The sequence below is a fragment of the Protopterus annectens genome, chromosome 1.part2, assembly GCF_019279795.1.
Source record: "Protopterus annectens isolate FY-2018-M chromosome 1.part2, PAN1.0, whole genome shotgun sequence".
Taxonomy (NCBI): domain Eukaryota; kingdom Metazoa; phylum Chordata; order Ceratodontiformes; family Protopteridae; genus Protopterus; species Protopterus annectens.
The window spans coordinates 947160681-947185580 of record NC_056727.1 but is presented as its reverse complement, the minus strand read 5'-3'; the positions used below and the strand labels follow the sequence as shown (position 1 = coordinate 947185580).

Below are 24900 nucleotides of genomic sequence, written 5' to 3'. Positions count from 1 at the left end.
CCCCATTACAAACTGATCATCTCCAGGAACAGAGCATCATTCAGTTCTGTGGTGCTCTGGAATACCCCTTCCATGAGGGCCACCCAAGGTATATGAAGCTGGGGACTCTGTCCCAGTCATTGAAGAACGAATTAAAATGACATGAAATATAAAAATGATGTGCTCATCATAACATTCCATCTGTATTGTCCATTTTCAATCTTCCTCAAATCCCCTCCCACCTTCACCTTATGTCCTTGGGAGTGACCTAATACAGTTACTATTAGGAACCATTTTCCTGTTTGAGCTCCTGATCTTTTAGCTATCACTATTCTGTCATAGCTATTTTAAATTATTTTTCATGTGATATTGTATAAAAGCAGCAAACTCTATCTGAGGTAATAGTGACCAGGGGCATTATGGGTAAGGGAAGAGCTCGAGAGTTGGATCCTAGAAGCAAAAAAACAAAAATGGCCAAGTTAGATCAGATCTGAACCCATTCACTGAGAAAGAATGAAAATGGACAACACAGATGAAATGTTATGGTGAGTACATAACTTTTATTTTTTAAAAACTGATTCTGAAAGCAGAAGACTAAATTTGTTAAACCGTGTTTACAGCATTAGCATTCATAACAGAGCAGCGAGTGATTACGTCATTCTAGGTTCCATCTCTAATACTGCTGGATTAGCGTAGGTAGTCAGCTGTGAATTAGTGATGTAATTATCAAACTGTTAAATTAACAGTTTGGCAGAAAACTATATCATTAATTTTTTTACCCAACTGTTAATTTAATTGTTTGGCAATTACATCAGTAATTTACCTACACTAATAGAGCAGTATTATTGCTGGAACCTGCAATCACATAACTGCTCCCTGCTCTCCCATGAATATTAATGCCGTATACATGGATTACAATTAGTCTTCCGGGTTCGGAAGCAATATTTAAAAACGTAACATTTATTTAAAGGCCTCAAAACGCACTTTTCTTTTTACACACAAAAGTGTTTGCAGTCATAAAGCTGTATGCAAACACTTTTTTGTTGGAAAAGAAAAGCACTTTTCATGCCTTTAAACATAGTCTTTAAGGAATTGTCAAAAGACAGGCTTGAAAATGCAGCCGAGTTAATTATACTTTTCAAAGTAACAACTGTAGTTCAGTGTTGAAGTGTGAGAAATCCGACCCCTGAGATTTATAGATGGTACTTGGGCTGAGGTAGTTTGTGTTGCATTCATAGATTTAATATTGTAGTTAGAATTAGATTCTTTGATATTAATCTTTCTTGGTTCAACAAAACATTATGCAACGCAAAAAAAAACGCTACAACAAAGCAGAAGAAACATGCACATCTACAGAAAATAGAGTGAAGCAAAATGTAAAATCAAATACTGATAGAAAATAAGAGCAAAATAAAAATATTTTTTTTTTCTCTGTGGCACTCAGAGTTTGATTTTAAGGGAAAGACAGCTAATTTGTAAATAGAGAAATAAACTGAGCTGTGATGCTAACAATACGTGACTGAGGCACATTTAAATACCATTTTTGTCTAAATTGCTCTGTGGTTGGAATGGAAGAGACAAATGCAGGAAAGAAAGGCATACAGAAATGCATTCAGATATAAAAACAAATGGAATAATTACAGTGGATATAAAAAGTTTACACACCCCTGTTAAAATGCCAGTTTTTTTGTGATATAAAAAATAAGACCAGAATAAATCATTTCAAAACATTTCCCACCTTTAATGTGACTTATAACCTGTACAATTCAACTGAAAAACAAATCTGTTAGGGGAAAATTATAAAAAATAAAAAAAAACGTAAAATAAACTGGTTGCATAAGTGTGCACACCCTTAAACTAATACTTTTTTGAAGCACCTTTTGATGTCTTCATGGGTACACACCTGCCATCAATTAAAGAGACTCTGATTAACCCCAAATAAAGTTCAGCTGCCTAGTAACATTTTCCTGACATTTACTCAGTTGCCTGCTACAGCAAAAGCTATGGTTCACAGAGATCTTACAAAGCATCAAAGGTATCTCATTGTTGAAAGGTATCAGTCAGAAGGGTACAAACAAATTTCCACAGCATTGGATATACCATGGAATACAGTGAAGACAGTCATCAAAAAGTGGAGAAAATATGGGACAACAGTGACATTGCAAATGTCCCTCCAAAATTGATGAAAAGGCAAGATGAAAACTGGTTAGGGAGGCTGCCAAGAGACCTAAGGCAACACTGTAGGAGCTGCAAGAATTTCTGGCACGTATTGGTTATGTACTACATGTGACAACAATCTCCAGTATTCTTCATATGTCTGGGCTATGGGGTAGGGTTGCAAGACGGAAGCCTTTTCTTGCACAGAAAAACATCCAGGCCCAGCTAAAATTTGCAAAACAATACATCTAGTATACAAAAGCTTGTGGGAAAATGTGATATGGTCTGATGAGATCAAGATTGAACTTTTTGGCCACAATTCCAAAAGGTACGTTTGGCACAAAAACAACACTTCGTATCACCAAAAGAACACCATTCCCCATGGTTAAGCATGGTGGTGGCAGTATCATGCTTTGGAGTTGCTTTTCTTCAGCTGGAACTGGGGCATTAGTCAAGGCGGAGGGAATTATGAACAGTTCCAGATACCAGTCACTTTTGGCCCAAAACCTTCAGGCATCTGCTAGAAAGCTGAAGATGAAGAGGAATTTCACTTTTCAACACGACAATGACCCCAAGCATACATCCAAATCAACAAAAGAATGGCTTCACCAGAAGAAAATTAAAGTTTTGGAATGGCCCAGTCAGACCCCAGACCTAAATCCAATAGAAAATCTGTGGGGTGACCCGAAGATGGCTGTGCACAAGACATGCCCTCACAATCTGACAGATTTGGAGTGCTTTTGCAAGGAAGAGTGGGTCAAATACTGCCAAGTCAAGATATGCCATGCAGATAGACTCCTACCCAAGAATACTTAATGCTGTAATTAAATCAAAAGGTGCTTCAACAAAGTATTAGTTTAAGAGTGTGCACACTTATGCAACCAGCTTATTGTACTTTTTTATATTTTCCCCCTAACAGATTTGTTTGTTTTTCAATTGAATTGTACAGGTTATAGGTCACATTAAAGGTGGGAAAAGTTTTGAAATGATTTATTGTGGTCTCATTTTTTTAGCACAAAAACCTGGCATTTTAACAGGGGTGTGTAAACTTTTTATATCCACTGTAAATTATGCTTTTCTGTATGTGACGTGGTGTTGAATTATAAGGAAGGAAAATCACTTTTTGGAAAAAACATATGTAGGTGGAGTTCTCCTTTAGACGACTGTCATGAGATTGTGTTGTACATATAAATGTGAGCACTCTTTTTCCTCTCAGTTTAAGTTGTTTAAAGTATTTAAATAATTTTTTTCCTCCGAGCTGATCTCCGTTGGAGCAGGGAGGCTTCCCTAGTCAGTTTACACAGGAAGTACTTCCTCAGCCTCAAATGTTGCATTGGTTTTCAAGGCTGTGGAAATGGCCTTGGCTGGTCCAAGAAGGCAGATATGTGCACACAGTTTGGATCCTTCCCAATACTCAGTGGAATCTGTTCTGTATGCTTCTCATTTAGGTCAACAGGGACAGTCAGAACCCATAGGTTTGAGACAGCTGGACACTCAAGCTCCCAGTCTGATTCCAATCTGTCTCCATCAGAACTCCACAGACATGCTCCAAGGAAACAGACATGCAAACAGAAGCACATAGGCTCCTCTCCTGAGTCAGTCACCGAGGGGGGAGGATCCCTCTGATCCCCTCTGTAAGTCATCACATTTTGAGACATCCTGGAATTGATGAAGCAGAAGGGGCGATGGTCCATTGAAACCCCCTCGCCGGATAATCCCGTGTTCCTTGAAGCCTTTACGCTTCACTCATCTGCATGCTGGGTGGCTCCCCTCCAGATGAACTTGTAAATATTATGGCACAGAGGGTGTGGAAGGACCCTGATATTACACAGCCAAATCCCAAAAAAAACAGTAAAATCCTAGAAGCCCCAACCTCAAGTAGATACTAAGGTGGTAGCAGCAGCCACTAAGAAAAAACCTGAGGAGAGTTCTTCTGTCCATCACCGTAATGGAGAGTCAAGGGCTTTGAACACATTAAGGTAATGGACTTACATTTCAACACCCTTTGCTCTCAAGGTGCTGACTGCTGAACTACCTTGACATGTTTCCAGAGGGAAATGATCAAGGAAATGTCAAAGTCTCTTTCTGATAACTTGCCTTTGATGTCCAAAAAAACAATGGGCACCCAAGTGTCTACCCTACAACCTACATCTAATTTACCCATGCATCTGCAATGCAGCGCAGCTGGTGGCACAGCAAGAGCAGCTTGTACATCATTACTCTGGGGCACCATGTCTGGAATGTGGCTATGCAATTTTGTGGAAAGCCTCAAGGCATCCTTTATTAATGACCCTTTTGATAGTTCCACACTTTTTGGACCTGAGGTTAAGGAGACGCTTACTAGGAGTGAACAAGACAGAAAGAACCTGTCTGCCATTGGAACCATTTTTTCCACTCCACAAAATGGAGTCAATGGGAAGGTAAGAAAATGTGGTTCAAGAAGGTCTTTGGCTACCAAAGTCTGCAGATGACTGCAAATAGGGAGCCATAATAGAATCACCTAATGATGTAGACATTCTACAAAAGGGCCTCACAGAGACAGATGCTTGGTGTCAAAGTCATGGCCTCAAGCTCAATGCCAAGAAGTGCACTGTCATCCCCTTTGGGAAAAACTCAGTACCCCTGAACTACCACATAGGAGGTAGCTCACTAAACACAAAATGTGATGAGACCTCGGGACACAGGTGGACAGTAGTCTCTCCTTTGATAACAACATTACCACAGTAGTCAGGAAATCCTTCTATGTGGCACACCTCATCACAAAAGGGTTCTCCTCTAGAAAAAAGATATTGTTCCTCTACTTATCCCTCATCAGACCCATTATAGAGTACAATGCCACATTTGGCATGTATCTCACAAGACACCTACAACAGTTGGAAAGGCCACAGAAATGCCTCACTAAGAGGATTACTGGCCTCAAACAGATGCCATACGCAGTTCGTTTCAAAAAACTCTAGCTCTGCTCAGTCGCATATTGCATACTCAGAGGCAATCTCTGCTAACATACAAGGATATGTCAAACCCAGAGCTGTTGGACATGCTACGCTAAAAGAAATCCCAATCTCTCCAAACCACAGGCTTCAGGGACCTAAACCTTGTCACCACAATAAACAGAACATGGTGGAGGGAAAGATTCCTGTCCCAGAGACTTTCCATACTCTGGAACAAACTACCCATTCATATCAAGCAAAGCTCCTCATTGGCCCTCTAAGAAAAACCTTGACGACTGGATCGGAAATAGAGAATTCACCCCAGGGATTCTGCAGCACTACTTAACAGGGGCACAGGAAAATAATTTTCTTGGGTGGCAAAAGCCAGGGAACCTTTTTGACTAGGCTTATATAGGCCCCAAGGCCAATAGCCTAGTACCTACCTATGAAAGAAATCACATGGTTTTCCTCATGACACTCCTGGGGATACACACTACCGAGGCAGAGGTGGAGGCAACCCAAATAGACCATAGAATTGGGGTTTCCATGGTCCCTTCACTGAGAAACTCTACTAGGATCCCATGAGGGATTACCTGACTGCTGCACTCTGGAGAGAGTATGGGGGCGCTTAATCAATCTTACAGCAACAAGCCTGGGAAATCATTATTCCTGATTCATGGGTGTTAAGAATAATCACCAGAAGGTTACACAACACACTTTTTGTAATGATAAAAGAAAAGATTAAACATTTCTGATATTCCATTCTATCAGCTGGAATCTGCAACAACAGAAGTTTCAAAGTTGCTTGAAAAAAAAAAAAAAAAAAGGAAGAGAGTCATCCAACAGATTCCCCCAGGCCAGTTAGAATCTGGAGTCTATTCCAGTTTTTTTTTAGTTCCAAAGAAGACAGGGGGCCTTAGGCTAATATTGGATCTCAGCCACCTCAAATTGTCAAACAGAAGAAACTCCAGATGGTCATGGCACAGTCCATATTGCCTCACTTGAGCAGGGATGAATGATGTCTTATATAGCTCTCCAAGATGCCTGTTACCTTAGAACGATTCAAAGGTAGTCCAGATTTCTCCATTTCTGTCTCAGAACCAATCATTACCAATTTAGAGCACTGACATTTGGTTTCACCACAGCCCCCTGGTGTTTGAAAAGATTATGGTAGTGGTAGCAGCTCACCTATGACTGTAGGGGATCAAAGTCTTCCCATATATAGACAACTGGCTCCTAACTGCTACCTCTAGGGATCTACTGCTGTAGCACCAGGCTTTTTCTACTCCATCTTGCATATCAGTTAGGGATAACTCTCAATCATGCAAAGAGCAAACTGCCCCTTAACAACAAATAGAATTGATAAGATGTCAGATCAAACAAAGTGCCAAACTTTCCACAGCAAGAGTACTATTCATTAAGGCTGGTGGCCTTTTAGGTAGTTCATCATCCCCCATCTGCAATAAGCAAGATTGATTCTTCCTCTTTTAGGTCTGATGGCCTCTACCATCACTTTAGTTCTGCTAGCAAGATAACACATGAGAATGTGACAGTGGACTCTTTTGGTCCAGTGGTCACAGTGCTTTCATCCTCTCCATGCTAGAAACTCATTCAAGTATACAGAAACTATATAATGTGGTGGAGAACCCCTCAGTCAGTTGCAGAAGAGAGACCGTTCCATCCACGACCCCCCCAGGCCGCAGTAACCACAGATGCTTCCCTTGTAGGGTGACCGGGCATTTTGAGGGGAAGAAGGTTCAAGGATCATGGTCACCTATGGAGGCCAAACCACATTAGTATCTTGGAAATGAAAGTAATCCTCCTAGCATTCCAGACTATCCAAGACTACCTACCCAAGGATGCAATTTCCATCCAAATGGACAATAGGTCAGTGGTATGGTATATCAACAAATGGGGGGGGGGGGAAATGTGATCATATCCACTTTGCTGGGAGGCCATGTGAGCCTGGCAATGGGCAATGTCTTCCCATCATTTTCTGGTAGCAACACACATTCCCGGGATGTTGAATGTACTAGCGGACAGGTTGAGGAGGTCTATCTTATTACTTCATGAGTGGTCACTCAAACAGTGGCAACAGAGATTTTCAGCCACTGGGGCCAACCTTGCTGTGACCTCTCTGCATCCTACCTGAACAAGTGCAGCAGTTACTTTGTCCTCATCCTTCCATAGGAACACTCTCAGAGAGATGCTCTAGTCCACATTTGTCCCTCAGGTCTCCTATATGCATTCCCACCAATACCTCTCGACAAAATTCATACAGAAAGGCAGAAGGTGCAAGACCAAGGTAATACTCATTGCCCTGTTCTCACCCAGGCAGGTTTGGTTCCCCTTCCTTTGGTCTCATTTGGTACACCCACCATGGATGCCAGATCCCATTCCAGATCTTCTGAGTCACCCATGTGGGCAAGCCCTAAATTTAACCACATGGTTTCTCCAATTTTTGTGATAGCTAGAGACACCAGGCTGTCTTCTCTAGTAGTTTACAAAATTTCTTTTCAAAAGCAATCAACTAAAAAGACCTAGAAAATGGAGATTTTCTAGCTGTGCATTATTAAAAAGACTGGACCTTTTTTTCTGTCCCCCTCCTATCGATATTGGAATTTCTTTCGGTACTTTTTCACCAAGGTTCTAGTTTTTCTACCATTAAAGTTGAAATGGCTGCTTCTTCCAATTTCCACATGGGCCATAAGGACTCTTTCATTGCTTTTCTTAGGATATCTAAAGCTTTCTGCAAAGGAACCTTTTTACTGAGGTCTCCAATTCAAGATGCAATTTCTCAGTGAGGTATCACTTTTTTCTTCAGTCACTGACTCAGTTGACCTTCAGTATCTTTCTTGGAAAATTGTATTCCTGATTGCCATTATGTCTGCCAAATGGATTTTTGAATTACAAGCACTCTTGTGCAAGCCACCTGACTGCATCATTGAGAACAAATTCCACCTTTCTCCCAAAAATCTCATCTGAAGCAAATTGGAATCAATCCATTGATTTGCCAGACTTTTTTCTAATTACTATAACAAAGGAGAACATATACTTCATAACATTAGATGTCCACAGACAAATCAGATTCTACTCGCACAGTACCAAAGATATTATAAAATCAGGTCAACTATATCTCATTTTCCAAAGTAAAACTGGGAAATCATGTGTCAAGGTTGCACTTTCTAAATGGCTGTCAGACTGCTTTTCTTTTGTATACAATACTCGGTGTTTGTCTCTACCCCTCAATACTCAGTGTTTGTCTCTACCCCTCAAAACCAAAAGTTTATTCCACTAGAGCAATTGCTACCTCCACAGCATTCATGATGAATTCCTATTGATGACATTTGTGCAGTGGTAACTTGGTCAGCATTTCATATATGTATATCTCATTACAAACTAGATATGCAATCAAAAGCTTGTACATCTTTTGTCTGTACCATTTTCAAGAATGTTCTCCCTTGATACCACCCAGGTGACTTTAGGTAGCTTGGGAATCTGTCCCAAATGTTGAATAAGACAAAAACAGACATCGGACACGAAAGTTACGTACTTAACATATGTGTGTTGTCTTATTTTCATCCAGATTAACATCACTCCCTGCCTCCCTTCCAAATTGACGTCTATAAACTTCTGGTGCCCGGACAGGTCTCAACCAAGATCCTGTCTTTTAAAAGTCACATTACCAACTTGGCATACTTATTTTATTCCATTAGTTTTTATTCTTCTCAAGATATTTTTTTCTCTATAATTAGAAACTGTCAAGCAACTCCGTCTGAGGTATCTTAGGCAGAAGGTGGGAATTATGGGTAAGGAAGGAGTCAGTCTCAAATCCTAAGCTCTGAAAGAAGGTACTGAGAACAGATCTGACTGGATTGGACAAACCAAATGTTGAATCGGATGAAAATGAGACAGCACGTCTCTATCATTGAAATATCTATTATTATGGTAAGCTTATTCATACAACTGTACTTTGTTTTTTTTTTCAAGTTCTAAGCAGCACTTGCTCAATCCATAGATATCCTACTGATACAAAGGTGCTCAGCTGTTGCTTTGTTCTTAACATTTCTGAGATGCAAAAAATAAAATTGCCAGACCAGTAACTATTCTACTAAAAGAAAATACAGTTGTGTACACTTGCCATAAATGTAGATGTTCAAGTGTATTCACTGTTGGAAAGTCAAATGATGGAATTTCCTGCAGTATAAGACCATAGTCACCCCAACTACTAGAGACTTTTCTCCTCCTGAAGTCAGTGGACACACTGACCGTCATGACAACTGGGTATAAAAAGTCAGCCGGCTCCATCTACTTTCTTACCCCCAACAGACAGGAGCCCCCAGAAGATCCCTAAGGTCAAGGGCCTAAGCTCAAAAACTCAAGTGTATGTACAGAGGAGGAGGAGAGAAGCTGGAAGTCGAGAGAATAACCACCCCAATCCCATGGAGCAACAGAGGAAGGGAGGGAGGGAAAAAATACTGCAACAGTGAATACACCTGAACATCTACATTTATGTTAAGTGTACACAGCTGTACTATGTTCTTCGTGTTTCACTGTTGCAGTTATAACTGATGGGATGACTCCCAAAGCTGAAAGGAAGGTGGATGGAAGGATTAGGGAAAAGAAAGGATGCCCTGTAAGATGGTAGTAGCAAACCCTGCTCTGGACTTGGAGAAGGTTGGAAGGTGATAATGTCTGGTGAAGGTATGCATAGAGGACAAAGTGGAGGCTTCCAAAATGTCCTTAGAGACCAACCCTTTTAGAAAAGCAGTAGATGTAGCAGTAGCTCTAGTGGAGTGTGGTCTTATGGTTTCTGGAGGCTCCTTTCCATGATAGCTACAGCAAAACAAGAAATAGTGGGATATTCAGTTGGAGAAACCAGTCTCACCTCAGAGCTACAGGCAAAGGCCATAAAAAGTTGGTGAGACTTCCTGACATTTTTTGCTCTGTCCACGTAGTAACACAGTTGTTTATACACATCCAAAGTATGGAGGATTCTTTCATCCTTATTTTGAAGGTTAAGGAAGAAGGTAGGAAAGTGGATGGTCTGGTTTAGAGAGATTTCTGTAACCACTTTAGGCATAAATAAAGGGTTGATCCTAAGAGAGACTGGGTGGAAAATGAAAGGTTCTACACACAGAAGGGCCTCAAGCTCTGAAACCCTTCTAGCTGAAGTAATGGCTAGTAGCAAAGCAGTCTTCCAGATCAGGAATTTAATATTTGTGGAGGCCACTGACTCAAAAGGTGGCTGTATGAGCTTTTTCAGAATGAAAGTGAGATCCCACAGAGGAACAGGTCTTCTCTGGGGTCTAAGGTGGATAACCCTCTCTCAGGAACTGTCTCGTGTGAGAATGGGAGAAGACAGGGGGTTGAGTAGGCAAACAGGCTGAAATTGCTGATGAGGGAATTTTTATATAGGAATAAAAAAAAAGTCCATTTGCAAAAAGTACTGATAAATATGAAAGGATCAGAAGCATCTGAGCTTCCAGAGGTCTCTGTTCCTTTTATCTGCACCATAAAGTGAAACTCTTCCATTTGGCAAAGTAAGATTTTCTTGTGTGCTACATATCTTGGCTTCTTTTAGAATATCAAGGAACTGTCCGTCAAGGGGTACCCCCCCATAAGCTGTCAGTTTGAGAGTGCTCAAGTTGGGGTGTAGGAAAGAGCCCTTGTTCTGTGTTAATAGGGCCACTTGCTGGGGCAGCAGTCATGTTTCCTTCTTGCTTAGACTGAGCAGTAGAGGATACCACTGCTGTCTTGACTGATCTGGGGCTATTAGAATGACCCTTCATCTCTCATCTTCAGCAGTATTGTGGGGAGTACAGGTACTGGAGAGAAAGGCAGAAAGGAATATATGCCTGCCCAAAGGAAGGAGGAATCTGTCTTCCAGGCTGACCTTGTTTTGGTCCTTGAGCAAAACTTTTTTCAAGTGAGCATTTTCTTTGATTGCAAAAAGGTCTGTGTCCCCCCTCCCATTCATTGGCTATGCTGAGAAAAACTTCCCATGCAGTTGCGACTAGTGAGGGTCTGACAGACTCCTGCTCAAGTTATCTACTAGTCGATTGGTTTCTCCTTCTAGGTCTTTAATGAGACCAACACGATAAAAGCACAACGGCAAGTTCCACAGCACACAATCCAATAATGAATAGTAGCGATCCTCACAAAAAGTAACACCCTCCGATGTTAAGCGCTTTCATTTGCAGAATGCAAACTTCATCAGAACAATTACAGTGCTACTCTCAATTCAATTTAAACATATGTTGGCGCCAACCTTACTCAAATGCTTAAAGGTACACTGCACAATGAATGAACAACCAAATGGATGAACTGTGATAGTAATCAATAACTATATACTTCAATATATCTTCAAAGACTCTGTTCACCCTAATATAATAGTTTGTACATATATTAAGCATATGTTGCACATAATGTATAAATGTTAAAATGTTTAAAAACTCCTGATACTTATACAATAAATATTAAATATTATTAATAACTGCAACTAACATATAATAATTTCAATGAATAACTGACAATACATGTCGAACATTGAAAAAGACAAACAATAATTTTGTGTGGATGAAACTCACAATAAATTAATAATAAATGTCTATCTGTAAATCTAAACCAAAATATTAAAAAATTCATAAAAATACCATAGACTGGCTCATGTGTGGTGTATGTGTAAACTCCATCATATTTTAAGAAACGGTTTTATGCTAATAAAATCATTTAATCCTGGGGTTCTGGTGGCATCAACCAACATCTGCCACTTGCTCTCCCTACATGATAATTTAGTTTTCCAGTCTCCCCCTAAAGGATTACTAAATTCTTGATCTATTATTGTGAATGTGAAAACATGTTGTTCACTAGCATCTTTGATATGTCTATATAAAGCATTCTTTGGATCCTTAATTTTAATTTTGTAATAGTGTTCATAGATGCGTTTCTTCAATTGCCTCTCCGTCTTTCCAATGTAGAAAGCGGGGCATGAATTACATTTGGCTAAATACACCACTTGTTTGGTATAACAAAAACCTCCTTTACTCTTAATTTTGGTATGATTAACATCTTCCAATGTAATATAAGGTGAGGTATTAATGTATTTACTGTTTACAGTGTCCACACTTCTTGGTGTGTATTTGTGTATCCTTGATTTTATCTTCATAATTACCTGCTCTCTCCAATAGTTTCTTAATATTTGGAGCTGTCCTATACACTACAATCGGATATTGGCCCAACTTTTCTCTACAGTCGTCTGTAACAGTTATTATATCCCAAAATCTGGTCACTATATCCTTAATACAATGTACAAAGGGAGAATATGTTAATACACAGACTCTACCTCCTCTAAATTTATTTATTGTTTGTGTTTTTTGTAAACTTTCATATTTACCCAATAAAGGAATATATTTTATGTCCCACTGCGAGCTGACATAGTTAATGGTGTCATCCGATAGTTCCTTCGGATAACCCCTGTTGTTGAATAATTGGAAAATGTGTTTCATTTCTTTCTCCATCTCATCTTTCTTGGATGACATCCTGGCTCCCCTAATACATTGACCCTTTACTATGTTTTAAAAAATGTGTCTGGGATGATTACTGGTAAAAAATACATAATCATTTGAAAACGTTGTCTTTCTGTGAACTTTAGATGCATAACCTTCAGCTGTCTTGTAGATGTAGGTGTCCAAATATGATATACCACTGTCAATTACATTGTAAGTAAATTTTAAAAACTCTGTGGTGGTGTTAATATACTCCATGAATTTAACTATGTCATTCCTATCGCCATTCCATAAGACAAAAATGTCATCCAAATATCTTGCATAAAAACTTATGTAGTCTTTGTAACTACTGTTAAACACATACTTGATCTCCCAGTCTAACATGACTAAATTGGCAAAAATGGGTGCACATGATGCACCCATTGCCACTCCTGTATTTTGTCTAAAAACTTCGCCTTCAAAAAATATATAGTTATGGTCTAATACCAATGACATCATATCTAAAATTAATACAATTCTGTCCCAGCTTAAGTTGGAATAATTCCTCAGGCTATTACAAAAGTGGTCTAAACCTTCTTCTTTGGGGATACTCGAAAACAAGTCACAAACGTCAATGGTAACAAAAATATACTCAGATTTACATACCATAGGTGTTCATTTCCCCAAAAAATCCCAAGAGTCAATAACAAGATGCGGGATATTGTTGTAAATATGTTTAACCCAACTGTCTATAGTATGTCCTATATTAAAAGTTTTGGATTTGGATCCAGATATTATAGGTCTGAAGGGTGGATTGGATATAGATTTATGAATCTTGGGGAAACTGTCATCTATAAAAAATATAAAAGTAAATAAATGTATCAGTATTCAGGTGGTTCCGAAAGGCATCAGATTTTTTAAATTGCCTATGGGTTTGACATACAATGATCAAGTGAAATATGAATTTAACAATCTGTTTGATGAATTTGGGTTTAAATATATGAAATTGTTAATTCAACATAATGATGAAAAAATGTCAACCCTTATTCATGAAGTGGAAATTATTAATCAAAGTATTTTACAACATGTTGATTTTAATGCTTGGCAGGAATTGTACAACAAACAATTCCACACAGCTGACAAACTAGCTCAGAGCATTTTCAACAGAAAATATGGCAAATTAGATAGGGATGTTGAATCATATCGAACAAAGAAAGCATATATTTGGCCACAGGAAAGACAGTTTAGAATAATAGATAGAAACTATGGTGAAAGGGAAATAAGAGAGGAATATAAGGAAAATTTTCAAGGAGGCAGATTTCACCCCAATTTCAAGAAAAATCAAAAGTTCTACAATCAACTCAACAGGAAATTGTAGCCCAACATACAGTCATAGAGACTGACACACACGAAAGAGAAGGAACGTTAGTTAATGATGTGCCACTGGTAGAAGTCACTCCACCAGTTTCTGGACAACTTATTCAATCTAATGACAAGATGGTCATGAGTACATTTAATGGCTTTAATGTTTTCAACTACTCAGATTTTATTATTAAAGAAGAATTCTATCAGTCATTAGCTAAAGGCATGAAATTTATTCCCAATTCCAGTTTTAATCTGGTGGAAAATATTACCCAGTAGTAACCCCACTGTCATGAATTATGAAAATTTGGTTTGTAGAGATATTTACAGGCTTAAGAAACAAGTTGGAAGAAACACCCAACCCATGTATAGGCCTATGGACAATTTAAGTATAGGAGAAAGAATATACCTTAATGAGTTGATTAGAAATCCTGATATTAGAATAATGAAACCGGATAAAGGGGGTGGAGTGGTTATATTTTCGAATCATGATTATAAAGCCGCTATTCAAAAAATTCTCTACGAATCAGGTCATTACGAAGTGATATCTATGAATCAAGTGCATATTGGATACAGACGCATAGATTCATTTATTGAAGAATACTTTTTAGACAATAGAATCACTAAGGAGGTCTATGACTTTATACGTATTGAATTTCCAATATTGGCTCAAGTAGTGGGTATCCCCAAGATTCATAAATCTATATCCAATCCACCCTTCAGACCTATAATATCTGGATCCAAATCCAAAACTTTTAATATAGGACATACTATAGACAGTTGGGTTAAACATATTTACAATATCATCCCGCATCTTGTTATTGACTCTTGGGATTTTTTGGGGAAATTAACACCTATGGTATGTAAATCTGAGTATATTTTTGTTACCATTGACGTTTGTGACTTGTTTTCGAGTATCCCCAAAGAAGAAGGTTTAGACCACTTTTGTAATAGCCTGAGGAATTATTCCAACTTAAGCTGGGACAGAATTGTATTAATTTTAGATATGATGTCATTGGTATTAGACCATAACTATATATTTTTTGAAGGCGAAGTTTTTAGACAAAATACAGGAGTGGCAATGGGTGCATCATGTGCACCCATTTTTGCCAATTTAGTCATGTTAGACTGGGAGATCAAGTATGTGTTAACAGTAGTTACAAAGACTACATAAGTTTTTATGCAAGATATTTGGATGACATTTTTGTCTTATGGAATGGCGATAGGAATGACATAGTTAAATTCATGGAGTATATTACCACCACCACAGAGTTTTTAAAATTTACTTACAATGTAAGTGACAGTGGTATATCATATTTGGACATCTACATCTACAAGACAGCTGAAGGTTATGCATCTAAAGTTCACAGAAAGACAACGTTTTCAAATGATTATGTATTTTTTACCAGTAATCATCCCAGACACATTTTTAAAAACATAGTAAAGGGTCAATGTATTAGGGGAGCCAGGATGTCATCCAAGAAAGATGAGATGGAGAAAGAAATGAAACACATTTTCCAATTATTCAACAACAGGGGTTATCCGAAGGAACTATTGGATGACACCATTAACTATGTCAGCTCGCAGTGGGACATAAAATATATTCCTTTATTGGGTAAATATGAAAGTTTACAAAAAACACAAACAATAAATAAATTTAGAGGAGGTAGAGTCTGTGTATTAACATATTCTCCCTTTGTACATTGTATTAAGGATATAGTGACCAGATTTTGGGATATAATAACTGTTACAGACAACTGTAGAGAAAAGTTGGGCCAAAATCTGATTGTAGTGTATAGGACAGCTCCAAATATTAAGAAACTATTGGAGAGAGCAGGTAATTATGAAGATAAAATCAAGGATACACAAATACACACCAAGAAGTGTGGACACTGTAAACAGTGTAAATACATTAATACCTCACCTTATATTACATTGGAAGATGTTAATCATACCAAAATTAAGAGTAAAGGAGGTTTTTGTTATACCAAACAAGTGGTGTATTTAGCCAAATGTAATTCATGCCCCGCTTTCTACATTGGAAAGACGGAGAGGCAATTGAAGAAACGCATCTATGAACACTTTTACAAAATTAAAATTAAGGATCCAAAGAATGCTTTATATAGACATATCAAAGATGCTAGTGAACAACATGTTTTCACATTCACAATAATAGATCAAGAATTTAGTAATCCTTTAGGGGGAGACTGGAAAACTAAATTATCATGTAGGGAGAGCAAGTGGCAGATGTTGGTTGATGCCACCAGAACCCCAGGATTAAATGATTTTATTAGCATAAAACCATTTCTTAAAATATGATGGAGTTTACACATACACCACACATGAGCCAGTCTATGGTATTTTTATGAATTTTTTAATATTTTGGTTTAGATTTACAGATAGACCTGTATTATTAATTTATTGAGAGTTTCATCCACACAAAATTATTGTTTATGTCTTTTTCAATGTTCGACATGTATTGTCAGTTATTCATTGAAATTATTATATGTTAGTTGCAGTTATTAATAATATTTAATATTTATTGTATAAGTATCAGGAGTTTTTAAACATTTTAACATTTATACATTATGTGCAACATATGCTTAATATATGTACAAACTATTATATTAGGGTGAACAGAGTCTTTGAAGATATATTGAAGTATATAGTTATTGATTACTATCACAGTTCATCCATTTGGTTGTTCATTCATTGTGCAGTGTACCTTTAAGCATTTGAGTAAGGTTGGTGCCAAAATATGTTTAAATTGAATTGAGTAGCACTGTAATTGTTCTGATGAAGTTTGCATTCTGCAAATGAAAGCGCTTAACATCGGAGGGTGTTACTTTTTGTGAGGATCGCTACTATTCATTATTGGATTGTGTGCTGTGGAACTTGCCGTTGTGCTTTTATCGTGTTGGTCTCATTAAAGAGTTCGAAGGAGGAATTGCGTTTGCCTTTATTGCTGAATTCCAGCCTAGTTGGCTTTGTGCTTGTGAGTTTTCGTACTTGCTGTTTTTTTTCTCCTTCTAGGTACTGTGTTGTGAGATGCAGGCCTAAGGAGTTTGTAGTTTCCCAAAGGTCCACAGCTAGGTGACAAAGGGAGCAAAAGTGAGTCCCTCCGTGCTTGTTTATGCATCACATAAATGTGGTATTGTCTGTCTTTACCAGGAGTACTTCCTGGGTTATATTGGTCTTTGAAGGCAATCAGGCATTTTTGGACTGCCATCAGTTCTTTTAGATTGATGCGTTTGTTCTTGAGCTGGGATTCCCATCTGCCTCGAGTCTGCTAGAAAGGTAACCTTGTCTGATGGAAGAAAGGCTTTCTGAAGAGATTAATCCAGCAAAGCCCCCAGAAGCACAATCCTGAAACATTTAGGTATTAATGGTGAACCCCAGTGAAGTCAGGATGTTTTGGGTGTAAAGCTGATGTGCTTTGAGGTTTTTCTTACATCTGTTGCCTGAATGAAGCAGTAATCCAAATAGGAGTAAATCTGAATGCCTTTTGACATGCAGAACACTGTCACCGGGTCTAGGCATTTTTTGAATACCCTGGGTGCAGTAGACAAGCCAAAGGGCAGAGCAGAAAAAGAATAGTTGTGTAAAATCTTACCATAACCATAGATGTCCCTCTATGCATGTTGCAGTATTCTGTAGTCTTGGGTTTCCCTCCTCTTGCTATCCGAATGTCTGGCCAGTATTCAGAAGTTTGTAGTCACTGCAAGGTACGTGGGACGTTTGGCCTGGGCTATAAAAGTAACGTCTGCATGCACCCAACCTCAAAACTGAGCACTCCAGTCAGATCCCAGTCCCAGGACAAGCTGTAGTCCCCTATGCCATCCAAGAAGGGAAATATATGTTAAAAGGAGGGAGGGAAGGAATACTGCAACATGGAAGTGAGGGGCATCTATGGTTATGATAAGATTTTGCACAATTATTCTATGTCCTTCTATTTACATGTTGCAGTATTCTGTATTCTTGGGTGAGTGTCAAAGCTCACTGTGAGGAAAATGGTGGTGGCCTAGAGGAATTCTCTTAGAATTTATGGAGGATAGCCCTGGTGAATCCAGCTCTGGACCTAGAGATTTGGTCTAGCTTGTAATATTTTGTGAATGTGTGGACAGATGTCCAAGTGGCTGCCTCTAGAATAGTGGAGGTGTCCAAGCCTTTGAAAAAGGCCCCTAAAGAAGCCATAGCCTAAGTGGAGTGTGCTTTAACCTTGCATCCTAATGACTTGTCATGGTGTGCATAGCAGAAGGTAATAAGCCCTGGAAATCCAGTCAGAGATAGTCCGCTTTGCTACTGCTTTCCCCAGGGCCCCGGGGTGGAAGGAGACAAACAACTGGTCAGACTTACTGACAGACTTAGTTTTGTTCAGGTCGAACCTAAGTTGTCTATTCACATCAAGGGAGTGTAAGACTCTCTCACTGTCACTTTATGGGTGGGCGAAGAAGGTGGGGAGGTGGATGGCTTGGTTTAAGGAAAGCCTAGTGACCTCCTTGGGCATGAAGGATGGATTGGTTCAAAAGGTTACCCTGTCTTTCTGGTATACGAGAAAGGGGGGAATGGCCTTGACAGCTTGTAACTCAGACACGCTTCTAGCTGAAGTTAAGGCCACAAGGAGTACTATTATCCATATCCAGTATTTCAGGGAAGCCTAAAATGCTGGTTCAAAGGGGAGTACCCTGAGCTTCTCCAAAACATAGTTCAGGTCCCATGGAGATGGAATGGACTTCCTGGGGGGCTTGAAATGCAGTACTCCCTTTAAGAACAACTTTGTGGGCAATCTGGAAGCCAAAGGAGGTTCCAGAGGCAGACAAACTGAAATGGCAGACAGATGAGCCTTGATGGAGGAGTATGCTAATCCTATCTGTAAGAGTTCACACAGATAGGACAGTACTAAAGGGACCTCAATCTGCAATGGGTCCAACTGTCTCTGGTGTCACCATAGAGAGAAGAATCTTTTCCACTTGGATACATAAGATCTCCTTGTATTAGGTTTCCTGGCCTCCTGTAGGACTGTGAGCATGCCATCATTGTACAGGTGTCTGTAAGGGATCAAAACTCTGTCACCCACACAGTGAGGTGTAGAGATTGCTAGTGTGGGTAGATTAGAAATACCTTGTCCTGTGTGAGAAGGTCCACTCTGTGGGGTAACTTGTGGCGATTGCCCTTGACTAAATGCAGAAGAAGGGGGAACCAGTACTGTTCTGGGCCAAAAGGGGGTCACCAGCAAGATTTTTGGTCCATCCTTCTGAATCTTCAGTAGGACTTTTTGAATAAGACGGAAGGGGGAATGCATAGAGAAACATCCCCTTCCAAGAAATTGAAAAGGGGCATCCGTTGCCTGCGCCAGAGGGTTGGGTAACCTGGTGCAGAAGGAGAGAATTTGTTCATGGGAGAGGCAAACAGAACTATTTGAGGTGTACCCCATCTGTGGACTAGATCCAGAAAAACATCCCTGTGGAGCATCCATCCGTGGGACTGGGACATGGACCTGCTTAAGGTGTCTGCCTGAGAGTTCTATTCCGAAGGGATGTGAACTGCCTGAAGTGTTGCTCCCTGTTTTGTGGCCAGCTCCAATGAGCTAGTCTGCATAGCAAGTAAAATTTTGTTCACCCATTTGTTGACATACCACAGAACTGTAGTATTGTCTGTAAATAGCTTTAGAGGGACCTGTTTCAGTTTGGGTTGAAAAGCCTTCAAGGCTTGAAGAATTGCTGTCATTTCTCTTACACTGTTGTGCTCTTGTTTGTGGGAGTCTGGCCAGGCTCTCTGGACATTTAGGGGCCCCAAAGTTGCTCCCCAACTGTGGACTGAGGTGTCAGTGTACATTTCCTGCATTGGTGGTGGTGGGGGGGGGGTTGAAGAGGTAGGCCTGGGTTGTGGTTCACTTGAATCAACCACCATTGAATTTCTTTCTTGAGGCAGGGTAATAGGGAGATTCTGTACTCCAGAGAATGAGTGGGCAGTCCAAATGGGTCTTGGGTACCATTGAAGCTTCCTCATGTGGAGCCTCACCAATGGTAACATTGGAATAGTGGAAGCCATGTAGCCCAGGAGCCTGAGGTACTGCCTGGCAATCATTTCTTTGGCCTGAAGGACCAAGAGCAGGTACTGCGTAGCTTTTCCACCTTTTGGGGTGGTAGGAAGGCCTTCTTCTTGATATCTGTCCGAATCCTGCACCCTAAGAAGACTAGGTCCTGGGTGGGGGGGGGGGTCAGGTTGGAGTTCGGATAGTTTATCTGGAAACCCACTGCCTGCAGGAGGAAGAGGGTTTTCTGCAAGTAGAGCAGGAGGGATTCTTTGCAATCCACCGGGATGAGCAGGTCTAGGTAAGGGAAAATTTGGATCCCTTGAGTCCTGCAGAAGGCTATCACTCATGCCAGGCACTTGAAGACCCTTGGTGCTGTAGAGAGACTGAGGGGCAAGGCCAAGAATTGATAGTGAGAAGAGGCCACAAAGAAACGTAGATGTTCTGAAATTGGGGCTTATGGGTATGTGAAGGTAGGCATCCTTGATGTCCAACATGGCCATGAACCCCTGAGGCAAGATCAAAGGGAAGAGAGTTTGCAAGGTGAGCATCTGGAAGGTGGGCACTTGCAGGAAAAGATTTAGGTGGGAGAGGTCCAGGATTGGTCTCCAGGGTCCATCTTTTCTTGAGATTAGAAAGAGCCTGGAATAGAAGCCTTTTACCCTTTCTGTCTGTGGAACAGGCTGGTGCCCTGGTCCATGATGTTGTCCAAAACTGTTTGAAGGAGGGGAATCTGCTCTTTGGGGGGGGGGGGCTGAGGGATATCCCTCCCTGCTGGAGAAGTGATCCATGTCATAAGGTACCCATTTTCCATTAGGGATAAGACCCACCTGTCTGCTGTGATGTCTCCACACCTGGAGACAGTGTGAGTGTCTTACTGATAATGGGATGGGGGAGCTTCAAGAATGCCAGGTAGTCACAGGCTACCTGCCCAGTCTTGAAACTGAGGCTTTTGTGCTGGTGGTTTTATAGGTCTGGCAGGAGTGGCTTGCTCCCTGGCAGCTTTCTTGTGTCTGGATGGGGGAGCGGGAGCAGAGTGCTTCCTAATAAATTGGGTTTTAGACGGGTAGTTTCTATGAAACTTGGGAATAGGAGAGACAGACAAGTGTTTTACATCTTGTAGCTCATTCCCCTTTTGTTGTAAAATCTTAAATAGATCTACAACCTTGGAGCCAAAAAGAGTACAGTTGACTAAAGGGGCATTGAGAAGCTTTGCCCTGATGTCATCAGGTAGTGGCTGAAGTCTAGGCCATGAATATCTTCTGAGGACAGAAGCTGAGGCAGCAGATCTAGCAGAGGCCTCAGCAGCATCACAGCTCCACCTAATGGAATGTCTAGTCACCTGGGAGGTCAAGGAGATGCGACTGGACAGTAGAGTTTTGGCTGGGGAATCAGGGATGTCAGACAACTTAGTGACTTTTTCCAAAAGATCTAGTGCATATTTGGACATGTGGGTCTGATAAATGATTTCCCAGAAAGCCAGGGTAGAGGATCTGTAGACCTTTTTGCCCAAATGTTCTACAGCCTTGCTGTCTTTGTCCACAGAGAGGAGAGAGGAAGATGGAAGGAGTTTGGATGCCTTGTCTGTAAAGACAGAGACTGTGCCTGGGTCAGCTGCAGGGCATTTCTGTAAAAATTTAGCAGTCTCAGGAACTTTGTAGAACCTATCAGACCTGAGAAGAGCAGGGGGCTGTGAGTCTGGGTTCAAGGAAGCTGCACTGAAAGCATCCAGAAATTCTGGCAGTACTGGGGAGATAGCTGAAGGAGCAAGTTAATCCATCATAGCACCTTTTCTGTACCTCTGTCTTCTCAGATGAATCCCATTTGAAGTGCATCTTCATTTTAGCTATGGTTACCCTAAAGGTGAGATCCTCTGCTGGGGAACCTGCTTCAGCAGATTCTTCCTCCGGGGAGCCATAGCCAAAAGGGGAGGGGAGTTGTGAAATATAGGAGAGTGATTCCTCTGAGGAGGATTCCTCCTCTTCCACCTGAGAAAAGTCTAAGGCAGGGAGCCTAGGACTCAAAGGGGGAGGAACTGATGAAGCTACGGAAGCAGCAGGTCTCAAGGGCATGAATGTACTAAAAAGGCTTTGCGAGAAAGCCTGCTAATCTGGTTGACTTTCCACAGTAGAAGAGGAATGCTTCCTCTCTTCTTTAAGGAAGGCCTAGAAGGCATCTGAACTGGAGAAGACCTGGGGTTGGACAGCAGAGTGGAAGTAGAGGGATCTGCCCAGTCAGCCGATACAAGCCCAGGTTCCTCCTTGGCGTCGGAAGCCGGCATCCACAAGGCCTCTGAGGACATGCCTTAAACACAGGGTTCTTTGGCTTCCACGAAGATACATGCTGTACCGTACCAGCGGTAACTGATAGTTCCTACAGGCCAATGTTGGCCACAGGATGAACATCGGGAGGTGGAGGCACAGCTACAGTTACAGGCCTTAGGGTCTTGGGCATTTTCTTAGGCAGCTTGGCAGGCAGATCGGACCCCCTCCTCCATGCCCGATGCTGATTCTCCAAGTATATTCTTAAGGCATGGAGTCTGCTTCGCAGAGTTTTCGAGACAAAGGCCTGGTAAATGGGGCAGGAGACTGTCCTAAACAAAAGAGGCAGAGCTCGTGGGCATCCTTATGGGGAATCTGATGGCCACACTTGCACTTACCCTTTCTGGATGACATGAACAAATACTAGCATGCAATGACTCAAGAACAAAGGGTCCCCAACGGGGTACTTATCTCAAAGATCCTAGATCTGATGGCTGGTATGGCAGGAACAGCTGACGTTCAACTGGCAGCAGAGAAGTTCAGAGGTCTGGTGCATGCAGACATCACTTTTATGGCCCACACCCATCTAGCAAGAAGAGGAAACCCAAGAGCACAGAATACTGTAACATATGAACAGAAGGACATCTGATAATGCCTCACACCTGATCTGAAGTGTTAATAGCTTCCTGTGAGATTTTTCTATGTGACTGTGGAGGCATGCATCCTTTAAAATCTAACATTACCATGAAAGCTTTGGGAGAGATCATGGGGAGTAGTTTTTGAAGTGTAAGCATTTTGAATTTTGGTACCTGTGATACTCGGTTAAGCCTTAACAGGTCCATAATCACCCCCCAGGTACCCCTCTTTTCTTGGGACTAGGAAAAGCCTTGAGTAAGAACCTTTCCTTCTAAAGAGTTTGGTACTGGCTCCATAGAACCTTGGGTGCACAGAAGCTGCATTTGCTTGAAGGCCTCTGTCTTTTGGTTTGGTGGAACATCCAGAAAAGCCAGTATCAAATTAGAGGCTTAGCTACTTGACAGCAAGAATTGCATAAATCTAGCTGTTCCTTAGAAAAGGCCTTATTTTCAGTCCCCAGACCTCACCAGTTTTTGCTTCATCTGGTCTAAAATGGTTTCCTGATACTTTACCATATGAAACTGGCAGTTCAAAGCTGTCACGGCTGAGGGTAGCAGAGCTGTAGACTTTCTTTCCAAACCTGTCCAAGGCTCTGCTTTCTTTTTCAGTTGGAATGGGATTTTTGGATTTACTAGCTTTATCCACCTAAAGACCCCAAGTCGCCACTTCAGAGTCTGTTACATGGTTCTTGAAAAGGTATCTTTGGGAATCCAGAAACCTGTAAAATCTACCAGGTTTCTCAGGCGTAGGGGGAGGGAGGCTGGTTGAAATGAAGAATCCAGCAGGACATCACCCACCACCTCTAGACTGGAAGGATCACAACAGGTTTATGCTCAGGGAGATTTAAGAAATTCTGTAACCCTCTTCTTAGATTGTGGATAGTCCTATGCTTCCCATTTAAAATGTTCCCACAAGGTATATAAGGTCTCGATAGAGGCCTTTGCCACGATCTCAGTCACCGGAGAGGACTGCAAAAGTGTCTCAACTTCAGCGATCAAAAGCCTAGGTGGACTGGCGGACAACCAACAAGTGCTGCCTGGTACCCTAAGTTTTGACTTTTTCCTTTTATGCCCAAGGAGATCAACCTTAGTTTGACCGGCAGATGACATAGTATACGAATGCCCTTGTGACTTGCTAAAGTCTCAATTCTATGCTTGACTGTTTTACTTATAAAAGCAAGCACAGAACCAACAGTTAGGCACATCATGTTTTGGACCAAACAAGTTACAACAAGGCATGAAAGTCCTGGTGTGGGATCCGTTTGCCAAAGCAGAGACAGTTATCAACTTTCTCTGACAGTCAAGAAACACATGAGAAGTTCCCAGTGGGGTACTTAACTTTAGAAATCTTCTTTCTCTGGTGCGGACCGACTGATGCATCGACTAGCACTCTGCTCCGGGTTCCAATGTCAAGAAAGAACTGAGGTCATAGTGCCAGCTAACTCCCTTTATACCTAGACATCTTGACATCAATCAGAGCGTCCCCCCAGCTTCAGGAGGAGGAGAAACTACTATGGTACTTGGACCAGCCAAGGGCTTCTGCGGCAGAAAATCTCATCAGTTATGAATGCAACAGTGAAACATGAGCATCTACAGTTTGCACTGCTACTGCCGAAGAGGTCCTTGTTGTCTATAATGTTGTCATTCAAGAATTGAGTACACCTACGTGAAGCACTGGCCCCTTAAAAAACATTTTACATGACAGTGTCAGAAGCTTTCTAACCAGCAGTTAATAAGCAGTTCTGCATTCCTCCTCAGCAGAGTATTGCATACAAGTACCCATGTCACACTATTCTGAAGGATGGGGTGCATTAAAATATATTAAGTACCAGCTTCTCTTTGTACAGCTACTTACACTGTTTTTCCCTGAAAGTTATCATGCATTCACTACAATCCTCTTCACTTTGTTTTTGTGAATTGTATTATGGAAACAAAGCAACCTCAATGGTCCCCTTTCTACAGTGAAAGGAAAATGTACTTATAAATGATATAGAAAGAGGGAGCCTTAACCAAGACCCAGATGTTCACAGAGTTTGACTTAGCGGCTCATGTGCT

At 40.9% G+C, this 24900-nt stretch overlaps 1 protein-coding gene across 2 annotated transcripts in view; it reads left to right on the top strand.

Annotated features, from left to right (window-relative positions):
- SPDYA (speedy/RINGO cell cycle regulator family member A) overlaps window positions 1-24900 on the top strand; it is a 1384696-nt gene that overhangs the window by 1358919 nt on the left and 877 nt on the right. The gene's annotated exons all lie outside the window — the stretch shown is intronic.